We start from the raw sequence: 23,695 nt of genomic DNA, 5'->3' as shown, positions 1-23,695 counted from the left end.
ACAAATGTGGATTTTATAAAAACTGTCCAATATCACTATAACTACCATAATACATATCAAATTTCTGAGTCAATCATGCCTACTGAATACATTTGCTTTGATTACTTCAGTTATTCATTAATTATGATTGCTAGATTACTTGGTAATCGTGATCATTAATTATGAACATGATTTTACGTTAGTCATAATCGTTAATCAACCAGATTAACTGTTAGCCCAACTCTGATTTAGAACTATGGAGACGAAACCTAATACAGAGCATAGCCGGAACACGGAACGAACACGGCACGGTTTTATCGACCTTTAGCTACACAGGAAACATATGCAAAATGAGTAAACATATTCGTCATCGATTCTCCATTTCTGTATTTTGAGTAACTCACATTGATCCATATCGACATTTGTCGTAGATCTTGCTCTTCTTCTTCTGTTTTTACAAACAGAGTAAATTGGACATAAAGTTAATACGTATAATTGATATTTCGAAACAAATTTCTAATAAATTCAGTTACTTATTACTGTTATAAAATACTAATAAGATATAAAAATCATTGTTGAGAATTTTGAACCTTAATTGCCAAAATAATGTCATAGGAACACTAAATTTACACTTAGAATTTATATTAAAATAGTTATATATTTATTTGATAAAGGATTTCAAAGATATTCATCGATATACACTTGCACGCGTCCCATCTTCTTCCATACCACACTTAACTAAACAGTTTACATTGCTTTGTTTACGAGGCACCGCGCACACACATACTTCCACACACTCATATTCACATACATTTATAGCTACCACGCGGTCAATCTAGTCTAGCACATAAAATTATACACATCTCTATAATCATGAATATGATTTTTATATGATTTATAAATATTTTTTTTTTATTTATTTGTTGAAATTACAATCAATTCTCGCGTTGAGAATTTTCAGTAATTTTTCTGGCGTGGCGCAGTGACATGGCTGTTTATTTACAATAAGTTAATACTTATTATAGATAGGTATAATTTATAAGTATTATAAGTAAGTGCATATGCTTAATTTGGATAATTAAATGAATCTAACGTTTAGGTCTAGCGGGTAGTGCCTCTTCAGCCTGCGAATCTGGTCCGTCGTATCGAGTAGTCCAGTGATTAGGGGGTTTCGGTGTTTGTTGATTCTTTTGCTATATCTGTCGCTATATTTTGCTATTTCCTCTTTGACGGTGGGTATCTTGAGGTCGCGGTGTATTGTTTCATTGGTTACATACCAAGGTGCGTCAATTAGGGATCTTAGCGTTTTCGATTGAAAGCGTTGGAGTATTTCAATGTTGGAGTTACTTGCTGTTCCCCATAGTTGGATTCCGTAGGTCCAGACAGGTTTTATTACGGTCTTGTAGAGGGTAATTTTATTCTGTATGTTTAGTTTGGAGCGTCGGCCCGTGAGCCAATAGAGTTTTTTTAGTTTGTCCTTTAGTTGCTTCGTTTTATCTGAGATGTGTGTCTTCCACGTTAGTCTCCTGTCCAGGGTCATGCCCAGGTATCGGACTGTGTCCCTGCTAGGAACTGTTGCATTGTTGATGGTGACCTGGGGGCAGGTTTGTTTTCGGAGCGTGAAGGTTACATGTGAGGATTTCTTTTCGTTGACTTTGAAGCCCCATTTGTGAAACCACTTTTCCATGGAGTCGAGACTTCGCTGGAGAGTGGATGAGGCTATTACCGGGTCTGCGTGGGTAGCTAATAGCGCTGTGTCGTCTGCAAATGCCGCTATTGTTATATCGTTTGATATAGGTAGGTCGGCAGTGTAGATGGAGTACAGTAGCGGTCCGAGGACACTACCTTGGGGTATGCCGGCTTCTATTGGGAATGTTGCGGAAGTGGCGTCTAGGCATTTAACCATGAATTGTCTATTGGTTAGGTAAGATTTCAGGATGGAGTAGTAGGGGTGAGGTAGGATCTTTTTAATCTTGTATAGTAGCCCTTCATGCCATACTTTGTCGAATGCCTGTTGGATGTCTAGGAAAACCGCTGAGCAATATTTTTTCTTTTCGAGTGTTTGGTTGATCGTATGAGTTAAGCGGTGGATTTGCTCTACTGCAGAATGATGTTTTCGGAAGCCGAATTGGTGATCTGGGAGTGTTTTCAAGTTCTCTAGGATTGGAAGGAGTCGGTTCGTGAGCATCTTCTCGAATAGTTTGGACAGAGTAGGTAAAAGATTGATTGGGCGATAGGAGCAGGTTTCGTATATCGGTTTACCGGGTTTAGGGATGAGGGTAACCAATGAGATTTTCCAGGCCTTAGGATAGTGTTCCAGGCGAAGGATAGCATTAAAAATCGATGTGATGAGTGCTATCCCTTTTGTGGGAAGTTCCTTGATTGCTTTATTGCTTATTAGGTCGTGTCCTGCTGCTTTCTTGGGGTTTAGGCGACTGATTGTTTCTATAGTCTCTGCAGAGGAGAAGGGTTCGATAGGAGGGGACATTTGGAAGGGGGTGTGCAGGTATTCAGTAACGTCCGCGGCGGCTTTGGGGGAATGGGGTTTGAATACTTTTGACAAGTGTTTAGCAAACAGGTTGGCTTTTTCTATAGGGTTTCGCGCCCATCCACCTTGCGGACGGCGGATAGGTGGGATTATTTGTGGGGGGCGTGTGAGTTTCCTGGAGGCCTTCCATAGTGAGTAGTTGGCGTCGGCTGTGGGGGATAAGCTGGCGAGGTATTTATGGAAACAGTCGTTTTTATAGTTTTTTAAGGTTCTGGATAGCTTTCTAGTTGCGTTGTTAAGTTTGCGTTTGTCCTCCGGTGTTCTATGGGTCTGCCATACTCTTCTTAGTCTACGTTTTTCTGCTATTTTTTTTAGTATGTATTGGGGATATTCTTGTTTGCTGTTAGATGGCTTTGTCGGTGTGGAGAGGCGGATTGCGTTTATTATGCTCGTGTTTAAGTATTCCGTGGCTGCTTCGATATCTTCCTTTGTTTTTAGTGGAGTGAAGGCTGAGGTTGAGTGTGTAAAGACTTCTCTGAAGAGCTGCCAGTTGGTGTGTTGGTTGTGAATGGAGCCATTAGGTGTATTCTCGATGATTGTTGAACTGACTGTTGCTATCACGGGAGAATGATCAGAGGAGAGATCAGCCGAGGAGTTGATCTGGACGTGTCTTGATGGGATATTTTTAGTTATGAAGAAGTCGAGAAGGTCGGGTATTTTGTTGGTGTCAGTGGGCCAGTATGTGGGTTCGTATGTGGTGAGGTAGTTGAGGTTGTTGTTTATTATGCTGTTTAAGAGGTTTTTGCCTGTTGCTGTAACCAGTCTGCTGCCCCATTGGATGTGCTTGGCGTTATAGTCTCCTCCAACTATGAATCTATTGCCCAGGGTGTCCAGGAAGTTATCAAAGTCTTCTTTGGCGATGGAGTGTCTGGGAGGGCAGTATACTGCTGAGGTGGTGATTGAGCCATGACAGTCTTCTATTGCTACGTTTGTTGCTTGGAGGTAGTCTTTCTGGAATGATGGAAGTTCGTAGTGCTTAATACTTGCTTTGATTATTATTCCGGTGCCACCGTGGGCCTTTCCGCTGGGGTGTTGGGTATGGTAGAATTTGTAACCATTTATTTTCAGGTAGCACTTGTCGGTGAAGTGGGTTTCCGATACGAGCATTACGTCGATTTGCTGGTGTTTTAAGAAGAGTTCTAGTTCAAGTTTGTGTTGCGCTAGACCGTTGGCGTTCCAGAGTGCTATGCGCCTTGGTTTTATTTTGAGTCGGGGCGTGCTAATTTTTCCACGATGAGTGTTAGTAGCGATAGCAAGTGATTTATTTGCTCTGATTGTTTCTCTAGTTGCTTTTCAAGCCTTGAGGAGTTGTCTGTGTTAGGTGGGTTGGGGACACTGTTTTGGGGAAGTTTCCTTTGGCTGTTCGGGTTATTTTGGATGCCTTGTACTGTTTGGGCATAGGAGGTTGAGGTGGAGATGAATTTGGTAGGACTGGGTGTTTGGTTGGTTTGGGGTTGGGGTAGTCGTGAATTTCGGCGGTCTGGGTGTTTGGTTGGATACCTCTTTTGCTATGAGCTTAGGGTACCTGTTCGTGTATAGTGTTTTATATGCTGGGCAGCCTTTGTAGTTGGCAGGGTGGTCCCCTTGGCAGTGGATGCATTTCGTTGGGGTTTCCGGTGATTTGGCGCACTGGTCAGTGGGGTGAGTGCCTGCGCATTTAACGCAGCGGAAAGTATGGTTGCAGTATTTCTGCGTATGACCGTACCTTTGGCACCTTTTGCATTGCACTATTTCTTTTTTCACGAGCGGTGGTTCGATCTTTACTATCGCGTGCATTAGGCGACTGATGTTGTAGATTTCCTTATTGTTCGGCTTTTGTTTAATGTCTAGGAAGAATAAGGATAACGGGTCTTTCGAGACTCTATGCCTTATATTACTTACGTTGATGACTTCGTGGCCGAGTTTTGAAAGTTCGTATTTGAGTTCGTCTATGTCTGCTGAATGGTGTATGTTTCGTAGGACCACCCGGAAGGCCTTTCCTGTTTGAGTTGGTAGGTGTGGAAGTTGGCGTTCAGGGTCCTGCGTGTCTTGGTGAGTTTTCTGTAAGCTTCTGGGTTCGTCGGCAGTATTTTTACTTTATTGTTGCTTATCTTAAGGTTATATTCCTCCTTGCTGATATCTCTCTCTATGGACTTGATCATTGTCTGTATGTCAATGACGTCGTCCACAAATATTGGTGGGGGAGGGGGGATTCTCTGTGAGTGTTGGTTTGGTGGCGGTTCTACGATTTCCATGGCGTCGTTTGAGGATTCCAATACGGCGAACCTGTTGTGTGTGTTTATTTGCGTTGCTGTTTCTATTTTCCTTATCTTTGTAGTATTAGCGTCGTTAGTGCGGAGAGTTCTGCTACACTTCTGCCACGGGGGAGGGGGGTAGCACGGGGTAGCTGCGAGTCTGCTCCGGAGAGCCTGGTCGCGGTTGCTGGGCCATCATCGAGCTAGTTAATTCGGAATGAACAACTAGTCGTGAGGCTGTGAGGCTAGTATTCGGGTTGGGGTTAGGTGCGTGGGATTTTCTTCTCCCTAAAGGGTAAGGGACACTTAGCTGTGTTCTCTTTCGACGGTTGGGCGACACGTGTTGTTTTCGGGCTACGCTGGGCACTAGAGACACGTCTGCACGCTTCGGCACTCCACAGCGAACTGATTTATAAATATGAATATTCCTTTTCGTAAAGTGTAACATATATTGTGTTACGTCGCGTAACACTCTACCTAGCCGAGGCCACACACCGCGGGCAATATGGCAACCAGGTGTCTTCGGATACTCACTGCGTACCCTCATAGTTTCAAGTACCTTCCATAAATTTCATAGATTTCCTAGAAAAGGTCCTTCAAACCAAACAAACATCTGTTTCCGAAGAATTTCCAAAGACTATTGTCTATCACGGCTTAACTAGGGAAAGTTAGTTTTTCTCACGTACGCTGCAACTTTTCTCCCACTAACCACTTTCTCTCGAGGGCGGTTAAGACCCTTCGTTTAACCAATTAACAACGAAGCCTATTTCCCTCACTCTCTTAACTAACATCGGCACCAACAAATCCGATGGTCCCGTGCGCTAGACACACCCATCCTTAGCCTTCCTCCGAGACAGCATCGTCTCCCAAGACAGTACTGATTTTACATCCTTCGAACGGTCAACATCCTTCCACCGGGTATACACACCCGCAGATCAGTCACTCGCTCATCTCGTACATACTGCCTTCGTTATAAGTTGTTGGAATGAACGGTGAAATATAACTTACTCTACTGTGTCATATTCATTTAACCACCTCTGTTATCTTAACCGAAACAGGGGAACGACTACTTCGCGGCGTCGATTCACCGAATCGTAGCGAGAATTTACGCCTCTCGCTGACGCGTTTTCCTCGCGACCGCGTCACCCCGCGAACGGTCGTAACATATTGGGTTGGCAACTAAGTGATTGCGGATTTTGCCATTAGGTGGCATTGACGAAATCCACAATCACTTAGTTGCCAACCCAATAATAACGAACAACGATAAAGACATACACTAGGTATATGCATGGACTAGATTTTCTTATAAAATGCTGAATAAATTTGTAAAACATACGATACCTTATTTAGTTCTTTGGCAAAATAACGTTCCACTCTAAAGTATAAAACTAAATAATAAAAGATATATGTGTATGAACTGTTTTTATAGAAACGTAATGTTTCAATTACTATAAAATCGATATAAGAGATAATTCTAGAACTGTCTCGGAAATAATAACGTTTTGTAAATAATTAATCTAGAAACAAAGTGTATAAGAATCAAAATAGAAATCGTTATAGAAACAGAAATTCCTTACAAGAATTACTCAGAATAGAAGTTCATAAATATCGTAAAAAGCAAAATCAATACCATAAGTTTTTTTTTTATTTATTTGTTGAAATGTTATATTTAACATATTATATTTAATAAATCATTTTACATGATTTCTTTTATATACATTTATGGATTCCATTTTATATCGTGTTATTTTCATGCCTAAAATTCTTTGTAAGTGGGAGGTATGCTGTCCTTCCTTAACGTGAAAGCGATGTGATTACATTTGTCGGTATACCCTCTTTTCACTGATTTAACCACAGTTCCAGCAATCGTATGTGTTACTGCAATAATATCGATACAACCTTAGCTCGGTGGCTAGAATTACAGTATCATCCGCGAACGTTAAAATAAAGTATTTTTAGAGCTGGCCAGTATATCGGCTGTATACATACAGAGTATACGATGTAGTTATGAAAACATAACCTTGAGTATCGCCAGCACTGACAGTATGTAATCTGAAAGAGTGTCTGATATTCAGCAAAGAATATTCTATTTTCAGAGTATAATTTAACAAACAGAAGAATCTCGATAGGGAAGTTTTGTTTAATTCTGTCAAGAAGTCCCCCACATCATACTTTGTCAAATAGCTTTTCAACATCCAAAAATAGAATAGTGCAGTACTGTTTCAGCTCCAGTGCATTGATGATCTTGTTTGTTACCTTATGTACTTTTTCGTGGCGTATTTATTCCTGAAGCCAAATTGATCCGATGGAATTAAACTTCTTTCAGTGATTATCTTTCCCACCCCATTTTCAAATACTTTTTTCAATAACTTCACAACTTTTTATAGGTTTTTTGGACATTGTTGGGAGCAATGAAATCGGTTTAGGGGGAGTGTCCCTATTAGTGGACACTTATGGTTTTCCTTAGATACACAAAAGAAATAATGTCATGTTTTTGTTTATTTTGCATTAATTACAGGTCAACTAAGTAGAAGTCAAAGTAAAGAAATAAGATAAATAAAATTGTCATAATATTTAGATTAAACTAACATTAAACGTTGGTTATTGATTTTAAAAGAACATAGAGTGGCACCTAATATCGGACATAGCGAAAATAAGTAACGCAGGGCAGCTTCAAAATAATTTACAACGATCATGAATATAGTCACCGAAAACATTCAAAAACGTCGACACAAACCTCGAGAAGTCATTCTATCGTAACCATTGAACCCAATATTAATCAATGATCCCTAAGCAAACTACGCAGACAGCTTATTTGTTTATATTTTCCGATTTCAGTGCACTGATTTTATATTCTTTGGTCTATTTATCTTTTAAAATCTACTTTCAAAATTCTTCTTCTATTCTTTAACACATTTTTCACTTTCTTTCTCTTAAAGAAATAATTTATAAAAATATGAAATAAAAACTTGGCTCTTTTCTGATTTCCTTTTCCTTGGTTCATAGAATCTTTTCATCTTTAAATACATAACATAGATTTTTTGAAAGAATGTTGCTAGAAAATGTATAAACACAGAGTGGATATTCATGCAAATTCATAGTTTTCAAAATAACGCTTAAAGAATGGAACTAAAGTATTTGCTATCTTAAGTTATGACTCGTTTCTGTTTAATAGTGTAATTTTGTTGGATAACTATGATCCTTAAGAAAGGAGACATTTTTAGTTATTTTTTTAAAAATGTGAGGCGGATGAAAAGAAAGAGAGGGTGCGTTTCGTCCCGGGACTACCGGTGGACTCGTCAGTAAGGCTATGCCCGGTAGTCCCTGCCTTAGACGTAGAGGGAGTCTCGCTAGGTGCGGTATTTATATCAATCGCTCGTATATTCGACCGCTAGCGAGTTAGACAGACAGACTCGTTGTCGTCGTAGCCCTCTAGTGTTGGCGGTTGGTACCCGCGGATCGCCCGGGAGGTGTTGCGCCGCGTTGATGCCTCGACCTGTCGGCGTCCTGTTGATACCGATCCGCCACAAATGTCTAAAAATTGAAATTTTTAAAAATCTGTTACTCTCTTAGCAACTCAACAAAGGGATGCAATGTTTAACATGTGCACAAGCATAGTTACAACGATGAATGCTGCTTTACGTTTATAGGCGCAAATGGATTAAATATCACGTCCTGTCCCTCTATTGGGCGGCACTCCTATATTTGATACGCTCCATTAGGAGATGAACTGATCGTTTCCTCGAGTAGGGAGCCTTAAGGTCTTTCTAATGAATTACTAGAAAATACGTAAAATACGTGTAAAAATGTACGTATTAAAAATTTTTGTTTTCCTACGTATTAAAAATTATAAAAATTCTTCGTAACGTTAATACTGAAAATGGTTTCTGGAAGAATTTAGTGTATTTTTTAACTTAATATATATTTTAACTTAATGTATATATATATTTAGTTATATATATAATTAAATTATTATGAGCTATGAAGTCTCTTAGAAGAAAACATGATTCCATAATATGTTTCAATCTAATGATGAAATATCGCTTCAAACATTCTTTATAGCTACTTGAGCTACTATCCTGAAATTAAAATTGAGCCAGAACATTCTCGATTTTGACTTAACAAACGGTAAAATCATTAAGGAACTTTCTTCTAAAGCAATTAGAATACTTACTATGATATACATTGTCACATTAACCCCTTCCCGTGCTTTAACGAGTGAGACTCGCGATGAAGATTTTGGCCCAAACATGAATATCACGAGCCACGGTCGTGAACAGATAGCTTTACATCTGCCAGAGTGTTTTAGGAAATATCATACCATGGAGGTTTTTTTAGAGTTTATTTTACTTTACTTTTTACTATTTACTTTTTACTATTTACTTTTAGGCGTAGTATTATTACATTATTACATTGCTTCGGATAAAATCACATTTGAAGACTCTTGAATTTCTATTGAAGTATCGTTTATTCATGAAATATAATTTTGAAACCGTCATCTATTACAAAATATAATATATTTATCATATCCATGAAAGGAAAAAGGATTAGAGTTTACTTCCACAACAGCAGGCTCAGGACCAGATTCGCAAGCTGAAGAGGCACTACCCGCTAGACCTAAACGCTAGATTTAATTAGTTATCTAAATTAAGTAATATTCACTTATTTATAATACTTACTTATAAATTATACCTATCTATAATAAGTATTAACTTATTATAAATAATCAGCCATGTCACTGCGCCGCGCCAGAAAAATTACTGAAAATTCTCAACGCGAGAATTGATTGTAATTTTAGTAAATAAATAAAAGAAAAAAAAAGTCAGATTTTAAAAAGAGTACCGCACCGCATCGCACATCGGTGGTGCTTGAGAGGCACATTTGGAGCGTTAGTGATAAGAGGAGATATAAATTTGTAAATTTATCAAATTCAGAAATATTATTCAGAAAAACTTCAATAACTTTGACATTTTTTAGGAAAATAACTCGTTTTGCAACACACGTTTAATTCTTTATTAGGTGCCAAACGGAAATGAAAAAGCTATCAATGTACAATGGAAGTTACCCACATTAAAAAGGAAAAGAGGAACAAAAGTAGATATGGAGAATTCACGTACGAAAATAAGACTAATTAACGTGAAATCCAATATCAAGTGATTAGAAGATCCGCAAACGTCAAACATTACAAAACCTCAATGATGATAATTTACAAAATCATTCTACTTTTATATCAAAAACTATACATTAAATGGAATGTAAATTAAATAAGGCAAAGAATACAATAATAGTTAATAACAAATCTACTGCAAGTTTTACCTGGAAAATGGAGAATCAATTTTCTACGTCCTAAATTACCGTTCCTCTCTAGTGTTTTATTCTATTCCGCAAATGACTGTCGGTAAAACAAAACAAAAGTAAAAAATGTCGGTTGGCGGGTAGTTTGATTTCTATAGAAATTACATAATATATATGTCGGAGATGAAAGGACTCTGACATATACATTAGAGAATTTATCATTTTGAATGATAAAACGATACTAGTCTTGTTAAAAGGGCCGTCGGAGATGGAAGGACAGCGGGATTTCCTTCGGGAATGTTGGGAAAACCTCCAATACTATAATCAAGATTTTTATGTTTAAGCAATAAAAATAAGAAAATAGCTTTTAATGTTCTAACCTGGCTTTATGATGATGGGTTTGGGTTTAGGGTGACATAACGGGTCACTGGACGTAGCCACGGTCACGGGAGGGACGCGTACCTGACAGAGGTACTGAATGATTATATGATTCTCCTTAAAAACAAGGATTGACGCGAGAAGTGGGGACAGGAATATAGAAGGACAGTCTCATTGGGATTGGGAGAGAGCTTTGTTAGTTAGTCGTTGTACAAGTTTCGGACTGAGTTATCGAGAAGTTACCCGACCCGATTATTACACTGATACTTGCCATCCCGTGTACCGTGGATTCGTTAACAAATCTGGAGCCATCGTCATTTGCGTCGGGAGTACCTAATTGCCGTGAGTAACCGCACTGATTGTCATAACCACCTTGTCGTAATAAATCGCACCCGTGTCGTACCGCATCCATGGCTAATTCCCGAGAAGATACCTCGGCCGCCCACAACCTTACACCCGATGACACTCCGACATATATATGTCGGAGATGAAAGGAAAACCGGATCCTTCCCTTTGCAATTTTGGGAAAGTCTTCTAATACTTTAGCCTAGATTTTATCATAGCTGTAATTAAGTTATTGTTGTCATTCAATCTGATTGTAATTGTTCGATATTTGTGATAGCGAAAGTGGGTTCGAGGTGACAACTGGTCGCCGAACGTAGCCACGGTCACGGAATAAACGTTTTGCCTGACGAAGGTGTGGATCGGTTGTATTGTTCTCCCTAGAAATCACATAGAATTGTACTTTGGAGATGTCGATATAATGGGACACACGTTGTATTAGGAATCAAACTCCAGACAGAAACTGCCTAGCAACGGCGTTTGGATCTTTCTCGATCCTTCCAAAGAGTATACAACAAACTCTTGGCAGAAACTGCCTAGCAACGGCGATTGGAACCTTCTCGATGCCTCCAGCAAGCATATAACAAACAAATGCAGTCGTACAGCGAGAAAGATTTTGATCAGATTATCATTTGTGTGATCGCCTTGGAAAGAGATACATCGAGCAGTTTACCGAGCGTCACAGCAATCGTATTTTTGTGTCTAAAATTGTTCTACGCATAGTAAAGAGTTATCCCGTTGACCGTGGATTCGTTTGAACCCAAGAACATTATTAATAGCGTTTATTAAATTCATTATTCGTAAAACCTATTATTCGTTAATCTCATTATTCATTAAACTTATTATTCGTAAAACATATTATTCGTTAATCTTATTATTCGATAAACTTATTATTCTTTAATCTAATCATTAGTTGAACTTATTGTTTGTTGATCCTATTATTCATTAAAGTCAATATTCATAATATTTTGTAAAATCTTGTATATACGCGTAAATATAATCTCTGTTTTGTAAAACGATGACGAACTAATTCAAACGAAGAATCGTTACGCGCCTTAAATTCTAATGTTAACCCGACATATATATAGGTTATTGGGCACTAGATATCATAACGCTGATTAAATTGTTTTAAATCGTGACTTCGTTCAGCAGCAAATTTAGATGCAAAGCAGCTTGCAAAGTAGCATTGGGCGATCTAATTACAGTGGTCTAAGAGAGCAATTCGATCGTCTTGTAAAGGACAAGCTGAACAGCCCGTACAGAAACGTGTTCTACGTATTTTAGCATGTAGATCAAAGCTTGAGATCATTTCATGTTTCATCATCAGCAAATACATTGTGCAGCATGTGCTTCTACTATTGCTTTACTATTCTAAAAGATGATAACATATTGGTATAAGTACATGTTAAAAAGATGATATAATTTTTCTCTGGGTCTCTTATTACACGTTTTTCTTCCTTATCGAACTGTTATTGACACGCTCAATAATATGTCATTGGTCATCACATACGTATAACTTGCACGTAACTGAAGAACACATCCAGAGATTATTTTAATTAATTTTTTATTTTTAAGTTATTTAGTGGCTACATTTGAAAAATGTCTTCTAAATCCAGATAAATCTATGGAATTGTGCAAGCAATCAAGAATATATTTAATATTATAATAATGGACATTTTTGAAGTGTTTAGTAGGTGCAAAAATTCATATGTGATCTCATAATCAAGTACGATTTACCATTAGGATTTACCATTTACAGAAAACAAAATTGTTAGAATTTAATCTCGGAATTAAGATTAATAATCTGTGGAAGACACAATGTTTGTGTTGAAATAATATTATGTGATATTTGTTAAACAATTATTACAGGAAATATAAGTGTGTTGTGGGATGTAGACGGTTGGCTAGTTATTCTCGGACTGACTGGCTTAGTGATCCATGGCCCTTGAAAAGGTTTCGAATCCCACTCTCTATGCAGTAATGAGTGTGACCTGTGTAGATGTCTGTGTGGCGTCACATGTGCCACGGAACCTTCTAGTAGCTTCTCGACGTGCCCAATGTTCAATCCATATCCTTACGCTTCTTCCCCCGAATTCTCGAAAGAGCATGCACGCGCTAGCCGCCGCCGTACATCTCACGAACGCACGCTAGTGGGGATATCGCTGGGCAACGAAGGTGTGGCGGCACTTGATAGTAAACTTCCCAACAGTTTACGTCGCGTGACGCACTACACAAAGACCCTATACCTGCGGACAAGATGATTGCCAGATGTCGATACATTCGTACCGAATATTTCCAGCTAGCCTAAGGACCGCTATAAATCTTAGGATTTATTTTAGCTAAGGTCCTCCGAAGAGACAAACAGTCTTTGTTTATCAGTCTCGAAGTCGACCACCTACCACGGGGACACACGAGAAATCTGCTATCTGTCACGTACGATGCTTCCAGCTAGCAACACCCTCTCAAGGTGTTTTCCAACGACCAACACGAATTAGCCAATAAACATTAAAGTACATTTCCCTCACTTTCCGAACCAAATCTTTTCTCAACGAATCCGACGCCTTCGCATCCTTAGACACATCCCAACGCAGTCTTCCTCCGCAGCAGCATCGCGACAAAAAAAGTCAGTCTATTACAGCGAGTCAACACACAACGATCGTTACACTTACGCGGTTCGAGCCGAATAATTACCTAAGCTCTCGACAACTCGCGCAATCATTGTCCGCACTCGTAGCGCATCTCGAATCATAGCTATCCGAGCTCTAACTTGTAACCGCGCATCCGCGAACCGAATATAATCGCGAGTCCTGCGTCAAGTGTACTCATTGACATTACAGTGAATAAACATTTATCGTTGAATAAATCTGAGTTTTCCTTTCGACCCTATCACGACATACCACCTCAAAGGGAAGAATCCGTTCGATCGATCACTTCATCTGTATGCGATTAATATCGTTGTATTCCAACAAAAATTCATGTATTGCAGAAAGATGACATAAATGATAATCGATTCTAATGTGAATTAAAAAACAGTGTTTGCAACATCGTCACTTAATTTGCGAAATGGATTACTGTGACTTCTGAACGGCTAATAGAACAGCCAACCTTTAATATGCATATCCACATATACTATGTATAACTAATTTGACTTAAATCAATCTAATGAAAATAAGTATATGTAATTGCGGCCCTGTCCTAATAAATGTATTTCATAATTTTACAAAAAATATATTGCAAAAATAATATAATATAATATAATAGCATTAGTGTAAAAAATAAAGTTGTATAAATGTTTAGAGATTTATACAAATTCTGTATAAATAATGTATAAGTAAATTACTCATTGTTCCTTTCTGTTTTTTTTCTTGCGTTATGTTATGTAAAATTGAAAAGTTTGCAGTAATAGTGACACAATTGTTACTAAATAATAGGCAACAGTTTTAAGAAATAATATTGTAATATCGGAATATATTAAAGGTGTAATTTTGTCCGATTAATTATAATTTATTAATAATGGATTGAAAATACAGATATTAGTTAGACAGAGAAACGATGTTTGATTAACAGAAAAACTAAATGCAACGCTCGTATTTACATCAAATAACTTGACAACTATTTGGTAACTCTCTCTCTCTCTTTCTCACTAGCAACTCTGACACTCGACAATACTCGCAGCTCAATTCTAACGACTCTATGCTTCTACGTCTCGATCAACTCTGACCCTCGCCAATGCATTCCTGCTCGGTCCTGCACACACACACACACACACACACACACACACACACACACTTTTCGGCTCACATACTCTGGCCTCTCGATTGCCACTCCTTGAAATATGAAACCGTACTTCTGTTTTGACGCTGCTTATCTTTTCTCGCGTCACTGTTACTAGGCGCTCTTGGATGTAAACAAACCACAAAAAGACGGCGTACACGGTGTTTTCTAATTTCAGCCGATCTCCAATCAAAGCCATTCTACGATATTACAATATCTTTTGAATAAGACCTCGGATCAACGAAAATGAATTACACAACTTTTTCAGGTTGAAATACTTTTTGTGGTAAAGACTACACCAAATTAGATACTCTTTCGCGATCCTTATCACGTACGATATCAACCGTAAGGTAATTTCTATATTATTATTAAAATTATTATTATTTTATTATTATTATTGCTTAGTCCGTGCCTTTCGGCTTTGGACGAACTTTCGGTTTTACATCTCTTATATCTATTTCGCTGCTTATATGTCTACCTCCCCTCTTAACCGCTCTATTCTATTTCACTCCCTTAATTATTCTATCTCTACGAACTAAATACTAGAAACTACAAATTAATAACTAATGACTAATAACTATTGCAGCTTTGGTCTTTAGCCTCCTTGCTGTGTTTCCTTCCTGTCGTTTGCCCTTTCCTTCTCTATTATTGCTTTCAGTTCTGTTAAACCTTTTCCAGTCTCGTTTAGCGTTTTTCCTATGTCCTTTGTTCCCCCCGTTATATCACATTCTTCTCACATTCTTTTCTCATTCTTACATGTCTCAGGTCTTCTTCTTTCCTTCTACATAGTCTGCATCTTTTTTCTCCCTCTTCTTTCCAGTATTCCCTAGCTTTGGTCTCGTTTCCACATCTGAATCTTGCCAATATTCTTCCGTCCTTCCACTTCATCCTCCCTTCCAAGTACTTTGGTAATTTTTCTTTGGCGATATTTCTGTAGTGTCTGCTTCCCTCTTACTTCTTTCTTCTATAATTTGGTCTACTGCCATCCTTGTTTGCACCTCTCTTGCTTCTATCTGTGTCTCTCCATTTCTCACCTCTTTTAGTCCCTTCTTTCTCTTTCTTGCTCCTTTCCCTTCTTGGCCATTTTCCCAATTTCTCTCTCTTTCCTTTATACACTCCTTCACTCCTTTTTAGTTCCTTTTTCATTCTAGGGCTTTATCTTCATACCTTGCTGCTTTTTTTAATGCTTTTTCTTTGATTTCTATTAGCTTGCATTCTTCTATCGATATATAATTCGGTGTTGTCATATCTAAACCTGAGCTCCATTTCACATATCTTCTTTGTATTCTATCCAGCCTTTCTTCCATGTTCCAGCCTCATACCTATGCTCCAAACAGCGCCACGTTCTCTACCAGCGTTCCAAACATCTTCATTCTCCTCTCGTAGTCCTGTTTGAATATTCTTTCTCCCACGCTCCATGTTTTCTATGTTGCTATTGTTGCTCTCTTTTTCCAGTCTTGTATGTGTTCCTCATCACTGCGGTTTTTCTCTAGCATGTACCCTAGGTATCTTATCTCGTCCACTTCTTCTAATTCTTGCTCTCCCTATTTCCATTTTCTTTGTCTCCTTTTATTCCTTCTTTTTTCGAAAACTACTATCTTGGTCTTTTCCGTGCTCAGTTCTAATTCGGCTTTCTTTAAAAATTGTTTGAATCTCTTTAGCATATCTTTTAGCTCCTCTTCTCTATCTGCCATCGACACAATATCGTCTGCATATGTTAGTGACCATACCTTTCTTTCTCCTACCACTATGCCCCCAGCTTGTCTTTGCCTTAGTTCTTCTTCCAGTCTTGTTTGACTCCTCTCGCAGTCCAAAATTCCCTTGTGTCGCGGTTCTTGACTCTCACTACATTCCTTGTTTTTTCGTATATCGCTTTAATCCTTCGGGTTAGTTTTTCGCTAATCCCCATTTTCCTCATTTTCTCCTCCAGTTTCTCTCTGTTTAGTCTGTTGAACGCCGCTCTTAAGTCCGCAAAGCAGGCATATAATTTCCCTCTTTCTTTACCTAGCTGCTTGTATATGATGTGGTTTATCACAAAAACCGCATCGGTCACTCCTCTTCCTTTTCTGAATCCGAATCTTCCAGTTTGTTTTCAATCTCTGCCTTCAGTCGTTCGTCCAGTATCTCTGCATAGATCTTGTATGCTGTATCCATTAGCGTTACTCCTCTGTAGCTCTTCGCTACTCTCTTGTCCCTCTTCTTACATATCGGACGTATTACTCCTTTTTTCCAATCTTCTGGTATCCCCTCCCTATTTCCATATTCTCCTTAAGGGGGGGGGGGTAAGGTATTAAAATTTTTTTGTATTTTTTTAATTGAATGCATAATATCTTAAGAATATTGTATCAAAATTTCAAGTCGATTGGAGCAAAATTGACAAAGTTAGGAGTATTTTCATACATGTCGGATTTTAATACCTACCCGACCCGAGTGTGCTATTGTTACCTGGCAGATGTTTCGCTCTCTATATAATACCTAATCTTACCCCCCAGATCTCGGTGCCCCTTTGAACACTATTTCTGTACATAATTTACGAGGTAACGCTGGAGAGTTTTTTCAAATTTGTTAATTATTTTTATTTTACAATAACAAATTATCCGATTTTTTCGCAAAAAATCGCATTTATCCCTTCAAAGTGTTCCAAAAAAGTGAAAAATGGAAATTTCGAAAAATCCTCCCAGCGTTACCTGGAGAAAACTGTTTCCTAACGATTGAACTTTAATTTTTTGACTTCAGATGATACAGCACCAAGTTACGAGGGGCACCGCAATTCTACTTTTTTCCGAGACACGTCCGTGAAGATTTTATACAATATACTGTTAGGGAAGTGATACATTTACACTGTACATGAGAGTGTGTGTGTAAGGGTTAGAGGGCGTCAAGGACTTAGTGGAGACAAAAGACTGTTGCCAGATGTTAGAAGAATCTAGGCTGGTCGGTTGGCAACCAGCGTGCGTGCAAGACGTTCTTAGAGAGGAATATAGATGTATAACTGTTGTATGGGAAATATAGTCAATAATTTGTATTCCCAAATCCTCGAATTTCCTTAACATGGTAGCAGAGCGTGGTTACTAGTTTTGCAAGATATTTAGTGCGTGGTTACGATCTTGCGAGTGAGTTTTCAGTAAAGAAAAAAAAAAAAACTTTCAGAAAAAAAATATACTTCGAGCACGTAGGAACGCTTGAGTAAGAAAAGAAAAAAAGAAGAATCAATTAAAATGGAGAGATCGGAAATCATGATACCTATATTCGATGGTGAGGATTATGGAATGTGGAAGCAAAGAATCACGATGTTTCTCAAATATAAGGAATGCGAGGTTGTTACAACTAGAATGAAGAACGAAAGAGACGATGAAGACTGGGACAAAAAGGATTTGAAGGCGATTAATATAATTTATAGTGCAATATCGAACAGACAATTGGAGTATGTTAGGGAAGGAAAAACGGCGTATGATATAATAAAAAGGTTCGATGAAATGTACTTGAAAGAGTCGACGGCACTGCAGATCGTATGCAGAAGGAGACTGGAAAACATAAGACTGGAGAACTACAGTGATTCAGCATCATTCTTTAACGATTTCGAAAAATTAATCAATGAATTAAAAAGTGCGGGCGCACAAGTAAGTGAGAGGGAAAAGCTGAATTACATGCTGAATACGTTACCCGAAGAATACAGCTACATAGCGGACATAATAGACGCATTGAAAGAAGAGGATCAAACGGTAGCGTATGTAAAAAATAAAATAGAGATAGCAGAGAAGAAAAATAAATCCAATCGAGGAGAAAGGCAAACCAACGCCTTTTCTGCAAAAAAGGAAGGATGCTTCAGATGTGGAAGATTAGGACACTTTGCGAGAGAGTGTCAAAATGGCGTCCAAGCGGGAAGCAGTAACGGCTATTGGCATGGGCCAACACGTGGTCGAAACAGGGGAAGAGGGAACAATGGCAATACGAGCAGGGGACGTGGAAACTTTCATCGTCAATGAACAACCGGCACGGGCGAGCATGGAAACTCAAGAGCAGGCATATGGACAGCAACGGCGCACGCAGCAAACAGCAGTGAGACGAATGAAATAAGTAAGAACGAAATAGTGTGGCTATTAGATAGCGGTTGTACCGATCACATAATTAATAATATAAATTATTTCGATAAATCTATCGACCTAAAAGAACCGGTGAATATATATTTAGGCGATAATAGACCGATAAAAGCGACAAAAGTTGGGAATGTTATAAGTTATTTTGAAGCATTCGGAAAACAAAATAAAATAAATATGAGGAAAGTATTTTACGCGAAAGAAATGTCCGCAAATTTGATTAGTTTAGGTAAACTAACAGACAATAAGAATACGGTTATTTCCAAAGGAAATATTGCGAAAGTAATAGATGAGGATAATATACTTACAGCTGTAGCGTTCAAAGAGAATGGGACATATAGAATAAAAAGTATATTGAAAGGGAAGAAGCACTTAGTAAACAGCGCCGAACGTAGTGGTATGAGTAAAAAGGAAAGATGGCATAGGATGCTAGGACACGTAAATTTTAAATATTTAGAGATTTTGGGTAAAGAGCAGCTAGTGACTGGCATACCGAATGAATTTGAAAAGGAACTTTTGAAATGTAGGGTGTGTATAGAAAGCAAAATGCATAACTTACCTTTCAAAAATAATCGAACTAAGGCTAGGGAAATAATGGAAATTATTCATACGGACGTATGTGGTCCCTTTAAGACTACCGGATTCAATGGAGAAAAATATTTCATTTCATTTATCGATGATTATAGTAAAATAGCTAGGATCTATTGTATAAAATCAAAAGATGAGGTCTTTGATTCTTTCGTACAGTTCGTAAATGAAGCCGAAAATTTAACGGGCAAGAGGTTAAAAATATTAAGATGCGATAATGGTAAAGAATATTTAAATAATCGAATTTATAAATTTGCTAGGGATAAAGGTATAAGAATAAATAATTGCCCAACATACGTACATGAATTAAGCGGGACAGCGGAAAGGTATAATAGAACAGTGATGGACATGGCGCGTTGCTTGTTAGCGGAAGCGAAAGTACATAAAAGGTACTGGCCGGAAATAGTTTGTACAGCGGCATACTTGAAAAATCGAATATTAGCGAATACTATAGAAAGAAAGACACCTTTTGAAATATTCTTCGGGAGAAAACCAAGTGTTAAAAATCTACATCTATATAGAAGTAAAGTTTTTGTAAGAAGGCCAGAACAAAAAAGAGTTTCCAAATGGGACAAGAAGGCAGATATGGGAATTCTATTAGGATATAGTGAAGTAGGATACAGAGTCTTATTAGGTGGGAAAATAACAATAGCTAGACATGTAGAGGTCATAGAACAGACACTAAATGTATCGGTTTTGAGGAAAATTCATTAGAGGCAGATAGAAATGATAGCGAAGATAATTATTCATTGGATGGTATGGATAAGGAAGAGTTAGAAGGTAGGAAAGATGAAAATAATAGTAGTATTGAAAGCTCAAACACTCCTAGGGGATCTACACGTATTAAGAAAACTCCAGTAAGGTATCCAGAAAAGGAAAATATTTGCGAGATTCATGCAAATTATTGTAAAGTAGATATCCCTCGTACATTTGAGGAGGCGATTTGTTGCGAAAATAATGAAGTTTGGAAACAGGCCATGGATAAGGAAATAGAATGTCTCTATAAGAATAAAACTTGGAAATTGGTAGAAAGGGTAAAAGGCAAAGAAGTATTAGATGTAAAATGGGTTTACACGAAAAAATCAGAGGACAGGTATAAGGCTAGATTAGTGGTAAGGGGATTTCAACAAAGAAACGTAGCCGATGACATATATTCTCCAGTGGCGAGTAATCAGACCTTTAAGATATTGCTATCATATTGTTGTCAAAATGGATTAATAATTGAGCAAATGGATGTAGAAACTGCCTTTTTAAATGGTGAAGTAACCTCGGAGGTATATGTAAATCAACCAAAGGGATATGCGGACGGAACGAATAGAGTTTGTAAATTATCGAAAGCGCTTTATGGGTTAAAAGAAAGTCCGAGGGACTGGTATGAGTGTTTTGATAAGTATGTGACGAGATTAGGTTTTAAAAAGAACAATATAGAGCTGTGCCTATATACTTATGGAGAGGGAGAAAATGTTGTTTATTTGTTAATATACGTAGACGATTTGTTGATTTGTAGTAAAAACAAAGGGAAGATACAAAGTGTAAAAAAATTATTAACTGATAAATTTGAAATGAAAGATTTAGGTGAAGTAAAAGAATATCTTGGAATAAATATAGAGTATGATTATTTAAAAAATGAAATGAGATTAAGCCAAAAGAAATACATAGAATCATTAGCAAACAAATATAAATTACATAACAGCAAATTGTACTGTACACCTATGGAGACCAACTTAAAAATTGAAAAAGCTGAGATAAATAGAGAGGACATTGGATACAAGAATTTAATTGGCGTATTGCTGTATATTAGTGTAAATACCAGACCCGATATAAGTTATAGTGTGAATTATCTGAGTAGATTTCAAGATTGTTGTAACGAGACACATTTTAAATATGCCTTGCGAATATTGAAATATTTGTACCGGACTAGAGATTTAGGGCTACATTATAAAAGAAATGAAAAGTGCGAAACGATAGATTGTTATGTGGACGCTGATTGGGCAGGAGATCATATAGATAGGAAATCGACTTCTGGGTATGTAATTAGATTGTATGGAAATGTAATTGGATGGAAGTCTAAAAAACAAAGGTGTGTGACAAAAGCCTCGACGTATGCAGAGTATGTAGCTCTATCGGAAGCGGTGAGCGAAGTAATGACTATCAGAGAACTAATGAAAATCTTCGATGTAAATGTAGACGATAACCCTGTAAAAATCTATGAGGATAACTCTGGAGTAATGAGTATAGCAAAATACGGAACTTTTACAAAAAATTCTAAACACATCGAAGTTCATTACCACTACGTTCACGAGTACGTAAAGGAAAATAAGATAAACATAATAAAAGTAAGTACAGAAGAAAACACTGCGGATATTTTTACGAAGGCACTGTGTAGAGAGAAATTTGAAAGGTTTAGGTCATGGATGAATGTAAAATAAGAGAAATGTAAATAAAGCGATAAATGTTAAATATTTTGTTAATTCGACAAGTATGTAAATAAAATTAAGTGTACAGTATAAATGTAAGGAGGCGTGTTAGGGAAGTGATACATTTACACTGTACATGAGAGTGTGTGTGTAAGGGTCAGAGGGTGTCCAGGTCTTAGTGGAGACAAAAGACTGTTGCCAGATGTTAGAAGAATCTAGGATAGTCGGTTGGCGACAAGCGTGCGTGCAAGACGTTCTTCAGAGTGTAATATAGATGTATAACTGTTGTGTGGGAAATATAGTCAATTATTTGTATTCCCAAATCCTCGAATTTCCTTAACAATACTTCGAATGTCATACTTTAGTGTATTATTGGTTTTAATAAAGAGATTCTAACTGTGTCGTCACAAAAAATTCACAGAAACATGCCTTTTTTGTACGAATTAACCTTAGCCCCCCCTTAACTCCCATAACGCCACCCCCACTTCCTTCGGTGCGTACTTTCGTACCTCATTTTCTAACCCGTTTTCCGCCGTTGCTTTCTTTTGCTTCTTTTCTTTTCTTTTCTTTTTTCCCTCTATGAGCGCTTCTCTGCTACATTTTCCTTTCATAAACTTTGTCATCTCCCTTCTCATCTCTCTTTTCCTTTCTTTCCACTCCTTGTTGTACCACGATTTCTCTCCCATACCCCATTTCCTTATCTTCACTTTCTTCTTTGGCATTGCTTCGTTTATCTTCTTTTTGATTTCAGTCCACGTTTCCTCTACTGTTCTTCCCTTGGACTGCAGTTCCAGTCTTTACATTCCTCCAGGTATTTTTCCACACTTTCGCTTGTTCATTCCCTTTTCTCCTTCTCTTCTTCTAGCTTTTCCTGGTTTTTTTATAATTCTGCCCCCCCCCATCCCTATTCAACGGCATGTAGTCCGACTATGTTCTTTTTTATACTGTTACGACCTCTCGCGGAGAGACGCGACCGCTAGGAAAACGCGTCAGCGAGAGGCGTAAATTCTCGCTACGATTCTGTTATTCGACGCCGCAAAATAGTCGTCCCCTGTTTCGATTAAGATAACAGAGGTGGTTCAATGAAGTAACACTGTTTTAACAGGTGAACATAAAATAATATATTTGACAATAATATGATGAATAAATTACACAAAGTTGACTCGACCTTGCGATATCTCTCAATGAATTCGTTAAACTATATGATTTTGATTTTGCTCGTCAGAGCTCTCGATGTCTAACGCTTGGCTCGTCAGAAGGGACTGATTGCCTTTCGATCATTTCTTTGTCTTGTTTGGAAGACGACCCCCATTATGCTCGCTTCACGCCGCCGCTCGCGCCTATGATCACGTATGGTTCTTCTTGTGTCGAAAACGTTACGGACAAAAATCGACGTTTCTAGGGCTCGCTGCTTGGCGACAACTATGCTCCCGTCGATACATTGTATATGATCCGGCGGGCAGATAAGACGGTCTGCCTGCGACACCGTAGGACCGCGAGCGACGGTTAGAAAATACAGCCTGTGGTAAGCATCGTGGCGTAACACCTACTTTCATGTCGATTATTGATAAAGATTATTCGCCAGTGATACAATTTATATGTGTTCCCCCTTGTCTACGGGAATGTTAAACGTCTCTCCTTTCATACTACAAAAAAATTTTTTTTTTTTTACGTGGAGGAAATCTTCATAGACACCTACCTTACCACCCTGTGGGGACGGGCAGAATGTAGTGCCGGATTCTTACCGGCTAAAACCTTCACGAACGGGACAGTGTACCAGTGCGAGTTTTTATCGTCGGGCCCCTGTGTGCTTAACACCAAGCACGTTTAAAAACCAAGTACTCCCAGAAAGTACATCCACAGCACACGCAAGGGAGGAGAGCTTGGCCGCTTGCCTGTTTGTATTATTCTAAGAGAAATTTTGGTTTTTCCGTCCCTTTTTAGATGGGAGTCCTTATGCCGAGGATTCGAACTCGCGACGGGTCGTCTTCAGTTCTGGGCTTTAACGACCGTAGCTGGCTGCCTCGCCGAGGTTCTAGCTGA

General features: G+C 38.2%; 1 pseudogene; it reads right to left on the bottom strand.

Annotated features, from left to right (window-relative positions):
• Positions 1-23,221: 23,221 nt before the first annotated feature.
• LOC117213427 lies at positions 23,222-23,304 on the bottom strand (annotated as a pseudogene).
• Between the last annotated feature and the right edge of the window lie 391 nt (positions 23,305-23,695).

Source organism: Bombus bifarius, unplaced genomic scaffold (assembly GCF_011952205.1).
Source record: "Bombus bifarius isolate JDL3187 unplaced genomic scaffold, Bbif_JDL3187 scf7180000009075, whole genome shotgun sequence".
Classification (NCBI taxonomy): Eukaryota; Metazoa; Arthropoda; class Insecta; order Hymenoptera; family Apidae; genus Bombus; species Bombus bifarius.
Note: the sequence above shows the minus strand (reverse complement) of the source record. Positions and strands in the feature narration are given on the sequence as shown.